A 16,063-nucleotide genomic window follows, 5' to 3' on the forward strand; every position below is an offset into this window, starting at 1 on the left:
CGATAAATTAATGTAAACATTAGACAACGAAAACAATAATTAAAATTATTGGTTTAAAAGTTTAGACACTGCCAGTTTGATACAACTAATGAAGATTTTAAAAATGTAACTAAAGTTATTAAGCTATCATGTTTATAAAACTTTGGGTACTAGCATAATTTAGAGACTAATGTTGTGTTTGCTATTTTATCAATAAAGAAATTATAAAATACTTCAGCAGCAATGTTACTTTAGACTACCGAAAAATATGAGGCAAAATTAATTTTGTTCAGTTGCCTAATCCATGTTTCTTCTGATTTCTATGAAATATAAAGTTTAGAGGTTTTAACTTTTAGTAGCCTGCAGCTAAACAAATGTGGAGACGAAATATTGGACAGGATCCCTTATTTCAAAATTGGACCACCCTTTCATCCTCCCCACCTCCTGCATTAAGATATATGAGAAGCTTAAACTTTCCAATTCACAATGTTTGTCCGTCCGTCTGTCAGTCAGTGTGTAAATATGGGGAAAAAGGATTATTATTAAATTTATCATTAATATGAAGCGAGGAGGGGGGGGGGGGGTTCACTGACTTAAAAAAGGATTTTTGTAAAATATTGTAACAAAATATAAAAGTCTCCTTTATTTCTAAAATGTAGAATTTATTTGACATTTTGCATTGAAAGTAAAAATATTTAAAACTATTTCTGATTATTATTCTGCTATAAGTTGACATATTTTCATTAAAAAAAATTCAATTAATTTAACGATATATAAATATGGTTAGCCTTTTCGAATATTTCTTTAGTTTATCGTCATTTTGACCAAAGTAATATTGAAAATTCTTTGTCATTAAGAAAAACAATTAGCTAGAATAACTTACTTACTTAACAAATGGAATATTTCCATTAGCAATACTTTTTAAAAGTGAAGCTTTTCTATAAGTAGGGTCGAACAGTACGTCCGAAATGGATAGCTTTTTTGGTTAATTTAGGCATTATAGAATTGTCCTATCGATTTTAAACTTTGCATGATGATTCCTGTAAAAGGTAGGTACGATTTGGAAAGCGTAGCAACTCTATAATCTATACCAGAATGTCCGTACGTCCATTTTAAAAATGTTGATTTTAACTTTTTAACAGAATATGATATATTAAATATTTTATTGTATACTAGCGGCTGCGCCCCTAGCATCTATTTTCGTAGGGACATTGGACAGGCAACCAAATAGCCCAAAACCATACCAACTAAAATAGCTAAAACCATATCAGAAACAATCAGCAGCCTAACTGTAAAGAATAACCATATCGGTTCAGTTGTTTGAAAGATTCTTCGATACAGACAAAAAAGATTACAGGGTAAATTATAGTAGTCACATTCTAAAATCAGCCAAAAAATAAATATAGTAAATTCTCTCTTCTTACGTAGATGAAGCAATAAATATATAGACAAACTCCAAATTGATAAAAGACATAGGATTGGCAAAATCAAAAGACTAAACGTTATGGACAGAGCCCAATTTGTGTCAAAATTGTGTCAAAAATCATCCATGTGACGTCATGAAAATGAGGGATTATCCATCTCTTTTTATAGGTTTTCTTTTCCACTTCTCCTCTTATCTCCCTCATTTTTATGACGTCACATGGATCATTTTTGACACAATTTGGGCTTTGTCAACGTTATGGTTTCAAAATTTCTTACTCGGTCTGAAATAACGTTTTAAATCAACTAATGAACACTATGACATATAGATATAGGTTGTGCAATCAAAAGATTAGATAAAAAGATTCTAATAATACGGCTTAAAAATTTAAGTCGCCTTGCTAATCATTGTTACAACCTATTTTACCATTACGTTGTAAGGGCGAGATTCTCCTTCGATTTTAAGTGATCTAGAGAATCCAGAGCAGCATCGACGTGCGATACTCTAACACCCAAGGATATTAGGCTAAGTAACTTCCTCAATACAACCAACCCTTTGATTGCATGTCCTTTGTCTGAGAAGTCCTAACTGTGCATGGTGGTGAGTTGCGCCTGTTTATGGGCAAAAGCTTTACCCCTACTCTTACTATTTATGTCGCGCACCTGACATAGCAGCAGAAGGAACCATTTTTGACGTCTTTAGTTATGACTCGGTGTCGGCACTAGATTCAAACCTATTACCTACTCGGCGACGAGCGGATAGACGCGTTGAGCCACGGTCGCGGGTTTATTACAACCTTACCCCTTCTCCACCAAAACTTTTTTTTTTGTTAAAAATTTTCGCGCGTTATTTTCGTTTGAATCTTGATCTTTTTGTTATGATTATCTATTAGTAGCTTGCTGTTAATAAAGCTTTAATACGATCATTTGATACGTTGAGTTGCTAAAATTTTGATTTAAAGGGAAACTACGATTTTAATTTTGTAAATATTTTTGCCCTAAGTTGATGTTAAATTTAAGAAAAGTTTTCCTCCGGTTTCATAGTAATTTGACAGTAAATTCGTTGCTATATGTTCCAGTTTTATTGAAATCGTAACGTCGTTAGTATTTATATTTTATTTAGGTGCTAATGGCTGACATTCTCTCGACATGCCATTATCCAAATATAAAAATATATGTATACATTACTTATGTCGACCTAATAGCATCAAAAATGTATAAATAAAGATGAATAATCCAGCCAAATATCTGTCCTAAGTGGTGGAGACTCTTTACATCTGCAAGCAAATTGCTTTCTGTTCTTTTGTGGGGACTCGGCTGTGTTTATTTTTCCGACCATATTAGCTGATTACTTTAATGACAAAGACCAAATTGTGTCAAAAATGATCCATCATAAAAGTGCTTATCCCACTTCTCCTCTCATCTCCCTCATTTTTATGACGTCACATGGATCATTTTTAACACAATTTGGTCTTTGTCTACTTTAATGAATTAGATATTAGTTTTCATTTATTGACATTTTATGGACAGAACGATATTTTGAAGTAATTCTACCTATATATTTATGTTAATATAATATGAACATTAAATTTTAACAGGGACAATATATTCAGCCAAATAACTATGAAACAAACAGATAAATAAATGCGAATTATTTTTGAAAATAAAAAAATATGTTAAAGAGTTTCCTTTCAAAATTGTAATTATTATGATAATTAAGAAAATTATCAAGTCTATATTAACAAGTATATCAAATATCTGAAAGGTTTTGCAAGTTTCCACAGATAGGAATATGTTTTCAAAATTTCAAACTAGGACACAGATGTCCGAATTAGCGCAGCAATAACAAGATACCTTCTTATGCCAGTTTCAGTATTTAGTGCTTTTCTTGTCATATATAATAAAAGAATTAGCTTTTATTTTTGTCCGTTAAAACTATTAAATTGATTGAGTTTTTAGTAGCGAAGCTACTCTATAACTTGCAATGTCCGTCTGTCTGTATGTCCGTATGTCCGTATGTCTTAGTTTGGGGGAAACGTGATTTTCTCGGCTCCTATAAAAGATAAAAGGCTGAAATTTTTTGACAACATTCCCATTATTAAGGAGCACAATTAACTATAAAACATCAATGGCGGTTGGACCGCTTTTTAGCAGGTTTTAGGCTATTTTTGTATTTTTCACATTTTTGTCCATATCTTTGGTGTTTATGGTCCGATTTCCAAAATTTTTTTCAGTTATAGTATCAAAATTAAGTTTCCTGTCTTTCCAATAAAAAATTATGACGGTCAGACTGCCTTTAAGCAGGTTTTAGGCTATTTTTGTATTTTTCACATATTTCTCCATACCTTTGGTGTTTATGGTCCGATTTCCAAAGTTTTTCAGTTATAGATATCAAAATTTAATTTCCTGTCGTTTCAAGAAAACATCAATGGCGGTCAGACTGCCTTTTTGCAGGTTTTTGGCTATTTTCATATTTTTCACATTTTTCCTCACATCTTTGGTGTTTATGGTCCGATTTTAAAAATTTTTGTAGTTAAAAATATCAAAATTAAATTTCCCGTTGTTTTGAGCATCCATTTACTTTGACTGACAGTCTGTTAGTCATAGTACTGAAATATAAATATCAAGAAATTAAAAACAAATGTTAAAAAGGTTTCGTGATTTTTTCCCTGATATACATGCTTTTGACAACTAATCTTTAAATTCTTATACATATTTTTTCTGCTTTGCTACTTATGGATGTTGACATCCTTGTTTAATCTATAAAAGCTTTATTGGAAACTTTCATAACTTCATTGTAACTAGCTTCGTAGCTAATCATAAAAATGTTCTTGTTATTTGTTAAAAGTTTTACCACATTTGAAAGTAAAGTATAGTTGTTTCCAAAAATCTTAAGTAGCGTAATAGTTATTTTTGCATCGTATTATAGACAACTTTTCGCGGATACTAAAATAAAAAATAGAAGATAAAAGCCAGTTTTGTTTGCCGATTTTATATAATTTTGTAGTTATATTTTTAGGTATATGGAGGTGCATTTCTTTATATAACGAGTGGACATTATTATATCTGTTGAAAGTGTTTCTAGAGTAGCTGCACTCTGATGCTACCTAACAGAATAAGGAGACAATTTAATCCCTCCCTAAAAAATATGGGAGGTCAAAGGTTCTTCAAAAGGTGTGCTTTCACTTCCACATATTATCACATCTGCTTAGTACTTCATAATCGCAAAAAGACATAAAAAGGAAAATCAATATTAAAGGATTTTTTAACGGCTGGAATGAAGCTGGGCAATAATATGCGGTTCTTGTGATTTGAAAATATAATACATAGGCGGAAGTGATCAGATACACCCTTCAAGAAAAGGAGCAGCTATAAGGGTAATAGGTAAAGATATGTTTCATAGCCCTAATAGCTTAATAAAATTACAAAAGAAATTAAGGTTACTTGACATGAAAACTTATTGTCACACAGTAAGAAACCATGGCCTTAGAAATACATGAAAAGTTTGTCATTTGATCCTTTAAGTTTTGAAAACTCATGTTTTGGGATCAAGTCAAGCTGAGTATGCCAATAGCCTGTTTTGGCACACACTACTTGACTTGGGGGAATATTGGCATACTCTACTTGACTAGGGGGAATATTGGCACACTCTGCTTTACTTGGCGTAATATTGGCATACTCTGCTTTACTTGTCAAGATATGCTTTTTCTAAAATTTTGAAATAATTTATGTGTATATACTAGCGGCTCCACCCCCCCTCCCCCCTCGATGTCTCTAGGGGCATTTGAGGGAAGGAGAGAGCTGAAAATCTCCTTTACATTTAAGTTTTAAAAAGAAAAACTATTGTAACAAAATCATGGTATTTTGAAGGACCAATAAGAAGCTTCATTGAAAGAAGAACCATAACAGTCCATCCATTAGTGAGATCTTTTATTTTGAAATTTTAATGATTTTAGGCTAATTTTCGTAACTTTTCTACTGCTTGGAATAGAGAGCTCCTAGATGCTAGGGCCGCAACTGCTAGTTTATATATTTTACGTACGTCATAAAGTATTAAATTTGTATGTTGAATTATTATAATATAAATCGGAAAATATGTTAAATTCATCTTTTTTTTGCTAAGCTGCTTTGTTTGATAAACTATTGGCATACTATGCTTTACTTGATGAAATATTGGCATACTATGTTTTACTTGGGGGAATATTGGCATACTCTACTTGACTAGGGGGAATATTGGCACGCTTTGTTTTACTTGTTGCCATTGGCACACTCAGCTTGACTTGATCCATGTTTTGTTTCCGTAGTCTTTTGAGGGGCTTGAAATGATGGGTTGGAATTTGGGTGGGGATGGGGGAGGGGGGGGGGGGGGCTAAACCCACCCAACTCTCGGAGGTAAAGAAATGGATATGAGATGACTAGAATCATATTTACTGATATATGCATTTTGTACTAATAAATTATTTACCTTCCTGTATGTTTCTGTCTAAAGCATGTAACAGTTGCATTTTTAAAAGCGAATCTTTTCTATAAATAGGGTATGTCCGTACGTCTGCCCGTCCGTACGTAACTGATTGCTCTTTTCGCTAATCTAGGCATGTTAATATTGTCCTATCAATTTCAAACTTTGCATGATAATTCCTATATAAGTTAGGTGCTAGTTAGAAAGCAAAACAACTCAATAATCGTTACCAGAAAGTGAGAACGTCCATTTTAAACATGTTTTTTTTTATAACTTTTTTAACATAAAATTTTATGTGATAAAATTATCCGATTGGTTTGATTTTTGGAATTCTGATTCCTAGAACAACAAAGTACATTGTTATAAGCGAAGCATCTCTATAACCAAGACCTAAAAATGTAAGTATGTCCTTAAACAATATCCTGTATTTAAGCAGTTTTTTAGCAGATTTACTTACAATTTTGTTTCGTTCGACTTTATATTCTGATTATTCAGTTCTGACACTAAACAAGTGTTAATGTTCGTATGTCCTACCTTTTCAGACCATCATCCTTGTTTTATTATAACTGAGTTTTTTTTCTTCTTTAGATATACGGATAGCCATTCAATTATTAAAACATTATTAAGTTTGTTTTTTTTACTATAATTGCCAGCCAAAAGATAATATAGCATTTCAAAAAAAAAAAAAAAATTATCGGTTGGAAAAGGACACTGGACTATAAAGTACACATTCTCTCATTTGTTGGCTTAAAAATCTAGGGCATTTCAATTGATTCTTTAAGGGTTATTTTTTTGTCATTATAAATTTACCGTCCATTGTCTTATCCATTAAGATACATGGTAAATAGTAGGGATGTCTTTGAACACTTAGCATTTTGTGTTTGAAACATAGGATCTCTAAAATAGTGGGTCCAATTTTAATGAAACCTCCGAATTCATATCTTGGCATGGTTTAGAGCTATTTGTTGGGATAGATAAACTTTTAGTAAATTGAATGTAAATCAATATACTACGCATGTGTGCGTAAGTGTCTTTGTGTTTGTTTTTATTTGTAAGTTATACCTGCTCTAATAATACCCTAGTAATCTCTGTCTCAGCAATTTACCTTTTTTTGTGCTTATATAAGCATTTTTGTCAGATTTAAGTAGGACGTGCTCACATCGGGAAAGTCCGCACTTTACAACAAAAGAGGCTTACTTAAATCGGACATGTCGGACTAACGAGCCATTTTCGTAGGTTAATTGCTTACTTGAAGAACTATTATTGCCCTATAAACCCCTAAAAATCCCCAAAAATAAGGGTGGCTGATAAGAATCAGCCAAATCGGACGCTTTTGTCGTAAATGTCTTACAGATTAAGATTTTAATCCGGATTATTTTTCCTCAAAATTTAATCCCTTCTCAGCCATTTAGGCTATATTTGTAGTTGATTGCTTACTTATATCTTCCATTTTTGCTACAAAATCCTTACTTAAACAAGCCATTTTTGTGATTAATGTCCTACTTATATCTTCCATTTTTGCTACAAAATCCTTAATTAAACAAGCCATTTTTGGGGTTCATTGCTTACTTAAATCCTCCATTTTTGCTGCAAAACCCTTACTTAAATAAGCCATTTTTGGGGTTGATTACTTACTTAAATCATCCATGTTTGTTGCAAAATCCCTACTTAAATAAGCCATTTTTGGGGTTGATTGCTTACTTAAATCATCTATTTTTGCTACAAAATCCTTACTTAAATAAGCCATTTTTGGGTTTGATTACTTACTTAAATCATCCATTTTTGTTGCAAAACCCTTACTTAAATAAGCCATTTTTGGGGTTGATTACTTACTTAAGTCATCCATTTTTGTTGCAAAATCCTTACTTAATTAAGCCATTTTTGGGGTTGATTGCTTACTTAAATCTTCCATTTTTGTTGCAAAACCCTTACTTAAATAAGCCATTTTTGGGGTTGATTACTTACTTAAATCATCCATTTTGGTTGCAAAACCCTTACTTAAATAAGCCATTTTTGAGGTTGATTACTTACTTAAATCATCCATTTTTGTTGCAAAATCCTTACTTAAATAAGCCATTATTGGGGTTGATTACTTACTCAAATCATCCATTTTTGTTGCAAAATCCTTACTTAAATAAGCCATTTTTGGGGTTGATTGCTTACTTAAATCATCCATTTTTGTTGCAAAACCCTTACTTAAATAAGCCATTTTTGGGGTTGATTACTTACTTAAATCATCCATTTTTGTTGCAAAATCCTTACTTAATTAAGCCATTTTTGGGGCTGATTGCTTACTTAAATCATCCATTTTTGTTGCAAAACCCTTACCTAAATAAGCCATTTTTGGGGTTGATTACTTACTTAAATCATCCATTTTTGTTGCAAAATCCTTACTTGAATAAGCCATTTTTGTGATTAACTTCCTACTTATATCTTCCATTTTTGTTACAAAATCCTTACTTAAACAAGCCATTTTTGTGATTAACTTCCTACTTATATCTTCCATTTTGGCTACAAAATTCTTACTCAAACAAGCCATTTTTGTGATTAATCTCCCACTTATATATTCCATTTTTGTTACAAAATTCTTACTTAAACAAGCCATTTTTGAAATTAATTTCTTACTTAAATCTTCCATTTTTGCTACAAAATCCTTACTTAAACAAGCCATTTTTTTGTGATTTATTTCCTACTTTCATGATGAAAATTGGCAAAATTGATTTTATAATTAATGTAAAAAAAAACTTTATAAGTCAAATTATATTAAACTACATGATATTATACAGTATTACAATACATTCAAAAATTTTATATTCTTTTCATGTTTAAAAAATGACTGATGAAAGTTTGTTTTAAATCTATACAAATTAGATGTTTAAATCAAATTCACTAGTTTTCTGCATAAATCAATCTTCTGTTTCTGATTTAAAGTTGTGTTATAAAGTTCCAGCAAAACCACTCTAACCACAGACTGAGACAATCTGCCTTTGAAGTGATTCTAATGTACTCTAATGATATTTTGATTGATTTATCAACTCTGTTCTCCAATGAAGTAAACTCCTGAGAAAAAATTACTAAAATTAAATATATTTAATATTGATATGATATACACAAAACTACTCTTTCTAACATATGTTTCTTTAATATTTACAATAAATATTCATGAATTATTATTAACATTTAGAATAAATAAATAATAGTAAAATATCTAATATAGTATTTGTCACTTGGGATTAGACTTTTATTCAAAAACAAATTTAAAGCTATTATATATAAAAACAAGCAATGAAGTGCACTGATGTCTAAGGGGGGAGGGATGTACAGGTATGATAACCCCCACCCCCAATAAAATTTGGCATTTAGGAACTAAGACATCATTGTGGAGCTTCTATGTAATACAGCATGACACACAAAAAGTATTTTTTAGGGTTTACAGACCATATTACTTAGTGTATCAAAAAAAGTAGCATATGTTCTTGATCTCTTAACATTTCCACACAAGAAAAAAATATTAGAAAGAGCCTAAATTTTGAAAAAGTAACTTAAGAAAAAGTAACTTACATAAGTTTTAAGTAAAAAGTTAAAATAAGTTTTAAGTTGAAAGCATTTTTTTAGTCTTGTAAGGTTAATGATATTTTCATGATCCTAACTTTCATAAAATTTCATCAAAATGAGTTTTGATTTTCAAAAGCATAATTTACCAGAGATCTAAAGAGATATGTCGAAAAGGGGGCCAAATAAATGTCGGAATTCATCCTTTATTATACACATTGTGATGAAAAAATTAAGTTTTTAAAGTTAAAAGCATATTTCTATTATTGGGATTATTTATACCCACAAATTTTAGTTCCAAGGTTAAAAGTTTTGGGAATAAAAAAGATTTACAACCTGAAATGGAAATTACCATTCCTTTCAAAAAAAGCATGGAAGTCCTTGAAAGTCCTTAAAAATGTAAGAATCGATCTAGCACCCCAAACAATTGGCAAAACTTAATGAAACTTGGTGAAAATATGAAGATTATTACCATAATTATCCCTAAAAATTTCAGCTCTGTATCTTTTATAGGAGTTGAAAAAATCATGTTTTACCCTTTCTGTCTCTGACAGATGGACGGACAGACAGATAGACATTTCAAATAATAGAGTAGCTTTACTACTAATTATAGAATAGCTTTGCTACTAAAAATAAGCTCAGAACTCATATTTATAGTTTTAGAGGGGGTCTTTTGCTCCACTAGCCTCTAGAAAGGAAGTCCCGAAATGAAACTGTAATGGTTAATTAGTTAAGTTATGTTAAAAAAGTTTTCTTTAAAAAAATCAGATTGATATCTTTAAAAATAAGCTCAGAACTTACATTTTTAGTGTTTTGGGGGATCTTTTGTTCCACTAGCCCCTAGAAGAAAAGTCCCAAAATTCAATTTTTACAGTTTTACAGGTGGATCCAATCAAATAAATGAGCTTACAAGCTATAAAAACAAGCCCAACAATCCAGGGCAAAATTTGGTACTGAATTATAAATATTATTGTAGCATTTGCTGCATAACAAAAACACACACACAGAAAAACTTTAGGGTACCTATATTTTTGGGTACCCCAATGCCATAGAAATGATAAGAGGGTAATAAAAAAAATTACTTGTGTAAGAACCAATTATATTCAGAAAGTTTTTTAAAAACAGAGGGGAAGAGGAATGAGGATACTTTGTTAAATAGTTTAATGTTGCTGCCCTACTTATGGATATACTTATCCTTGTTTTAAATTAGTATAGTATAATGTTGTTGTTTTACATATGTATATAACTGTCCTTGTTAACATTAGAAGGAATAATGTTGCGTTACTAATGTCCTTGTTAACCATTACAGAGTCATATTGACCCCCCCCCCTCTAGTTATTTCAATGTCATTTTTTTGTAGGTAAGATAGAGAGTTGTGACTTCATGACTATTTAAGTTTTGTAATTATACGTCGGCAAGAGTTGATCTTATAAGGATATCTGGTCTGTGTCGGTCGTGGCGTCCAGTCAAAGTTGGTTAGGTGGCACCAAATTTAGAAAAAATTTTAAATAAATCTTAATTTCTACATTATGACTTTTGTGTAAAAGGAAAACATAAATTTTTTTTGGTGAATACTTAGATATCAATGACCTTCTGAGAAACGTGGTGTTATGACCGTTTGACCGCTCCCTGACCGACTTTATGACCGTTTTTTGTCCGGCTTTTACTACAGACATATATCATGAATATCGTGGCTTATATTACAGCTAGAGACCTATAAATTTTGTTGGTAAATCCTTGAGCAACAATAAACAGATAAAAATATTAATTGGCGTTGCCAACCGCTGTTTTACCGCCTATCCGCCGAAAATGGCGGTTTCCGTTATTTGCCGTTTTTCGGCGATGATCAGAAAAAGTATTTTTTTGTTATGAAAAATTAAAAGTTCGTCCTAAAATTTGGTCATCCTAGCTGAAAAATTGGCCGCTCTACAGCTGTTTTAATATTTAACAGCTGGCCGCTAAAAAGCAGCTAATGAGCGGTCTGACCGCTATGACTAGAAAAAGTAATTTTCTCTAAAAATACACATGAACCACCAGAAAATTTGTATGTCTCTAACTGTAACAGGAGCCGAGATAGAGGGGGGGGTCAATATGAACTCCCCCCCCCCCCCCCAATCTATTTAGGTGGGAATTGGGGCCCGATCTGTAAGGGTTAAATTTAGATTTTCATAATGTTGCTGACAAACTTGTGGATATAAATGCACTTGTTAAAATCAGTAATTTACCACAAAAATGGCACAAATAAATAAGCAATTTACTTTTTTTCATGCTTACTCCATGAGGAGAGATTACTAGGGACAGCATAATATAATTTTGCCGCGCTATTTATGAATATACTTCAACATTACTTAAACATCACAATTGTATAATATTGCTGCTCTACTTATATTTATACTTGTCCATGTTAAATTCAGTATAGTAAAATAATGCTGTTCTTCTTATAAACATACTTGTCCTTATACCAGTATTACCTCTAGGGGCTCGGTGACGCTATGGGTAAAAGTCCTCTCCGCCCCACCTTGAACCTGTCTAAATTGCAATGTAACGCGCTCAATCGCCCGAGGGTATTAAGTAAGGTAACACCAAATAGATAGCCAAATCTTTAATTGCACGAATTTTGTCTAGAGGTCCTAACTGCATGGTAATGAGTTGCACCTGTTTTAAACCAAGACATTCCCCATACTCAAACTATTAATGTCACAAACCTACCTCCATGTTTGCTCAAACAAATGCATCTTAAAAACGTTTTAAGAAATAAAGCCAAACATTAACCCATTTACTAATTTAAAACAAGAATATTTAAATAACAAAATGATTTGCTCATAAAAAAATTTAAAAGGGTGGGGTCAAAATAGGTAAACAAGGATGACAACATCCAAAAAAGCGAAGCTCTGAAAAGGTGTGATAAATGAACATTAACACTTTTAGAGTGTCAGAACTAAATAATCAGAATATAAATGTTTAAAAGATGAAACAAAATTTTGAGTAAATTTGTTGAAAAACTGCTTAGATACAGAATAATGTTTAAGGACATACTTACATTTTTATAGATGCTACGCTTACAAAATTATACTTTGTTGTCCTAGGAATCAGTATTTCAAAAATCAGATCAATCAAAAATTATATAACACAAAAATTAGCTGTTTAGAATGGACGTACGGACATTCAGGTAACAATTATAGAGTTCCTACGATTTCTGAAGTCTACCTATCTACCACAAGAATCACCATACAAATTTTGAAATTGATAGAAAAATTCTGACGTGCCTATTTTAATTTAATTTAATGCATAATTTTAATTAACACTCAAAATATTCTTAAAAGTATATACTTGATATTGGGAAATATGTAAAAATATAAAAATAGCCAAAAACCTGCTAAAGTGCAGTCCAATCACCATGGATGTTTTTTGAAACAACTGGAAAATTAATTTTGATATTCTTAACTACAAAAATTTTGAAAATTGGACCATAATCACCAAAGATATGGGGAAATATGTAAAAATATAAAAATAGCCAAAAATCTGCTAAAAGGCAGTCCAACCTCCATAGATGATTTATTAAAAGGCAGGAAATTTAATTTAGATATCTAACAAAAAAAATTTTTGAAAATTGGAAAATGGATGTGTGAAAGTTAATTATAATCCTTAGTGATGGGAATGTTGTCATAAAGTTTCAGCCATCTATCTGTCATAGGAGCCGAGAAATTCATGTTTTTCCACTTTTTCTCTGACAGACAGACAGACTGACAGACGGACGGACGGACAAACAGACAGGCGGGTGGACGGACATTTTGAATTATAGAGTAGCTTCGCTACTAAAAAGTAATCAGCTATCTATATCCAATTGATTAGGGTTTATATAAGAAGATGTAGATTGTTATTGCTGCGCTTCTTATGAATAAATATAAAGATTTAAAAAGGTTTAATTGTTATTGTTGCCCTACCTATGATCTTATTATTCTTGATTAAGAAAGTCTACTTTTTATTGATGTGATTCTTATGAAATGACTATTCTTGTTTGCATATTTTTTAAATGTTAGTATTTGAAATATATAACAAAGGAAAGGGTTATTTTGTCTTTCTTTATGATAATTAACTAACAGCTACACCCCTAGAAGCATCTAGGGGTAGGAGGGGGAAAAGTCAACCTCAGCCTATTTTGAATTTGAGCTTCAAAAGAGTAAAAAAGTATTTTTTGTTTGGGGGGGCGTGAAGATACCCTCCCCAAAAATAGTTTAAAACCTTCCCAGGACCTATAAGAAGCTTAACTGTAAAGGAGACAATATGACAATATGCAGACGTGAAGGCCCACCAGAGTAAAGCATTGTATGGATCGTGAAGGGATGTGACACTAGACGAAATTAAAATAACTATATTGTTTCTTATTTATTATTGCTTTAATGCAGGGATCTACAGGGAAAAGATAAAGGCCGATAAATTAATGTACATCCCCGATGATAAAACAAAAATCTTCCATTACAATTAGTGGTTAAAACTTTTGGATACTCAACTTAATGAACCAACCAATCCCCAAAGTAAGTTGTTAGGCCAACAAATAGGAAAAAATTATTATAAAACTATGGGGACTATAGTATAAAATAGCCCATGGTCCCCTCCCTCCCTTGAACTATCCTTCTTTTCATTATAGACTAAATATTTGATCTTACCAGGAATCTAAGGAGATAAGACAATGGACGATAAATTTATGTAAGCACCTCAATTACAATAAATCTTTTTTGTGGGTAACACTTTTTTAGTAGAAAGGTTAAGGTTTAACCACTACCATACTTAATAACCTAACTATTAAAAATCTAATAAAAGTCCCCAAAGTTATTAAGCCAGCGAATAAGAAAACGTTATTGTAAAACTTTGGGGACTAGTGTAATAATCAGCCCATTGTCCCCACTCATTCTCTGCTAGTTCCTGATAATTCAATTATAACAAGGATGACAACATCCATAAAAGCGAAGCTCTGAAATGGAATGACAAACGAACGTTAACACTTGTCGATTGTCAGAACTGAATTAGCAGAATATTAAATGCATTAGTACAAACAATATTGTAAGTAAATTTGTTGCAAAACTGCATAAATTGATGATACTGTTTAAGGACATACTTACATTTTTAGGACTTGTTTATAGAAATGCTTCGCTTATAACATTGTACCTTGTTGGAATAGGAATCAGTTTTTCAAAAATCAGAAGAATTGTGTAATTTTAACATACAAAAATTTGTTGTAAAAAAAAGTTAAAAATCGACATGTTTAAAAAGGACGTATGGACTTTCTGATATTGATTATAGAGTTGCTACGCTTTCTAAATTGTACCTAACTATTACAGGATTCATCATGCAAAGTTTGGAATCGATAGGACAATTCTAACCTATCTAAATTAACAAAAAGAGCTAACTGTCTGTGACGTACAGACCGACGGACCGACCCTAATTATAGAAAAGCGTCGCTTTTAAAAATTACTATTAGTCAACGTAGACTTTCCAGAATAGATACACATCATAGTGCCCCTAAAAGCTCTCTCTTTTCTCAGGCAAGTCGTGTCTTTTGTCTTGAGAAAAGCTGTGTCTTTTGTCTTACAAGCTCTGTCTTTTCATTTTGCAAGTTGTGTCTCTTGTAGTACAAAGTAGAACGATGTCTGTCTGTCCGTCTCTATGAATGCTGAACCGAATGGTCCTGGTCCTGTGGTGGTTTTAAGCTATTTTCTTGGGTGTGAGACACCCCCAACTCCCCCTCCCAAAAAAAAAATTTAATAAAAGATTGAAAAGAAAGCATTATGGATAACTCATAAAATTATGGTTCGCAGCACCAAAATCTAAAATCTGCTTTTTTTTCAAATATGTTAAAAAAAGTGGTTGCTTCTCCAATTTTTTTTATTAATTACCTCTTGGGGCAAAGCCCCTAAAGGCTAGGGGCGAAGCGCCAGTTCAATTATATTACAAGGAGAGACAGGACACAGAGAGGTAACTTAAAATAGAACTTAAAATAAAACTTTGGGTACCAGTAATTTACAGCCCAAGGGCACCTCCTTCATTGTTTTTGCTCAAAGACATACATTATAAGTAATACAACCCCCCCCCCCCCCTACCACCCTCTCCTTATACAACCTAACCTACCTAACCTTGCCTAGTTCCAGTGCTCAACAAGGTACTTCAAGTGAAAGCGTTAATGTTTTTTTTTGAGCATGTATGTTTTTGTTTTGTTTTTACTTCAAACTAAATTTTATTTTTTACCAGGAATATTAAGGAATAAGACAATGGACGATAAATTGATGTAAATTTCCCATTTACGATAAGAAATAAATAAATCATTGGTCAAAAAGTTTTGACACAGCTATTTTTGAACCAAGCAATCAAAATTCAATATAAGTTATTAAGCTGACCAATTACATTAGTCGAATTTGATAACCCAATTTCTTATTTTAGATTTTAAAAGAAAAAGGAAAAAAATATAAAATATGTTGGGGGGTGGAAATTTTTTTGGGGGGAGGATTCCCCACATCATTTTTAATTTTTGTTAAAAAATTAAACTTTTTTTCTAAGGGGGAGTATTTTTCATTTTTGGGGGGGTTGGGGGTGTCCCGATCCCCAAGAAAATAGTTATAAACCTTCCCGGGACCTAAAGAAGCTACCCTGTTAAGG

Source organism: Acartia tonsa, chromosome 6, assembly GCF_053477335.1.
Source record: "Acartia tonsa isolate MP-2025a chromosome 6, ASM5347733v1, whole genome shotgun sequence".
NCBI classification, from domain to species: Eukaryota; Metazoa; Arthropoda; class Copepoda; order Calanoida; family Acartiidae; genus Acartia; species Acartia tonsa.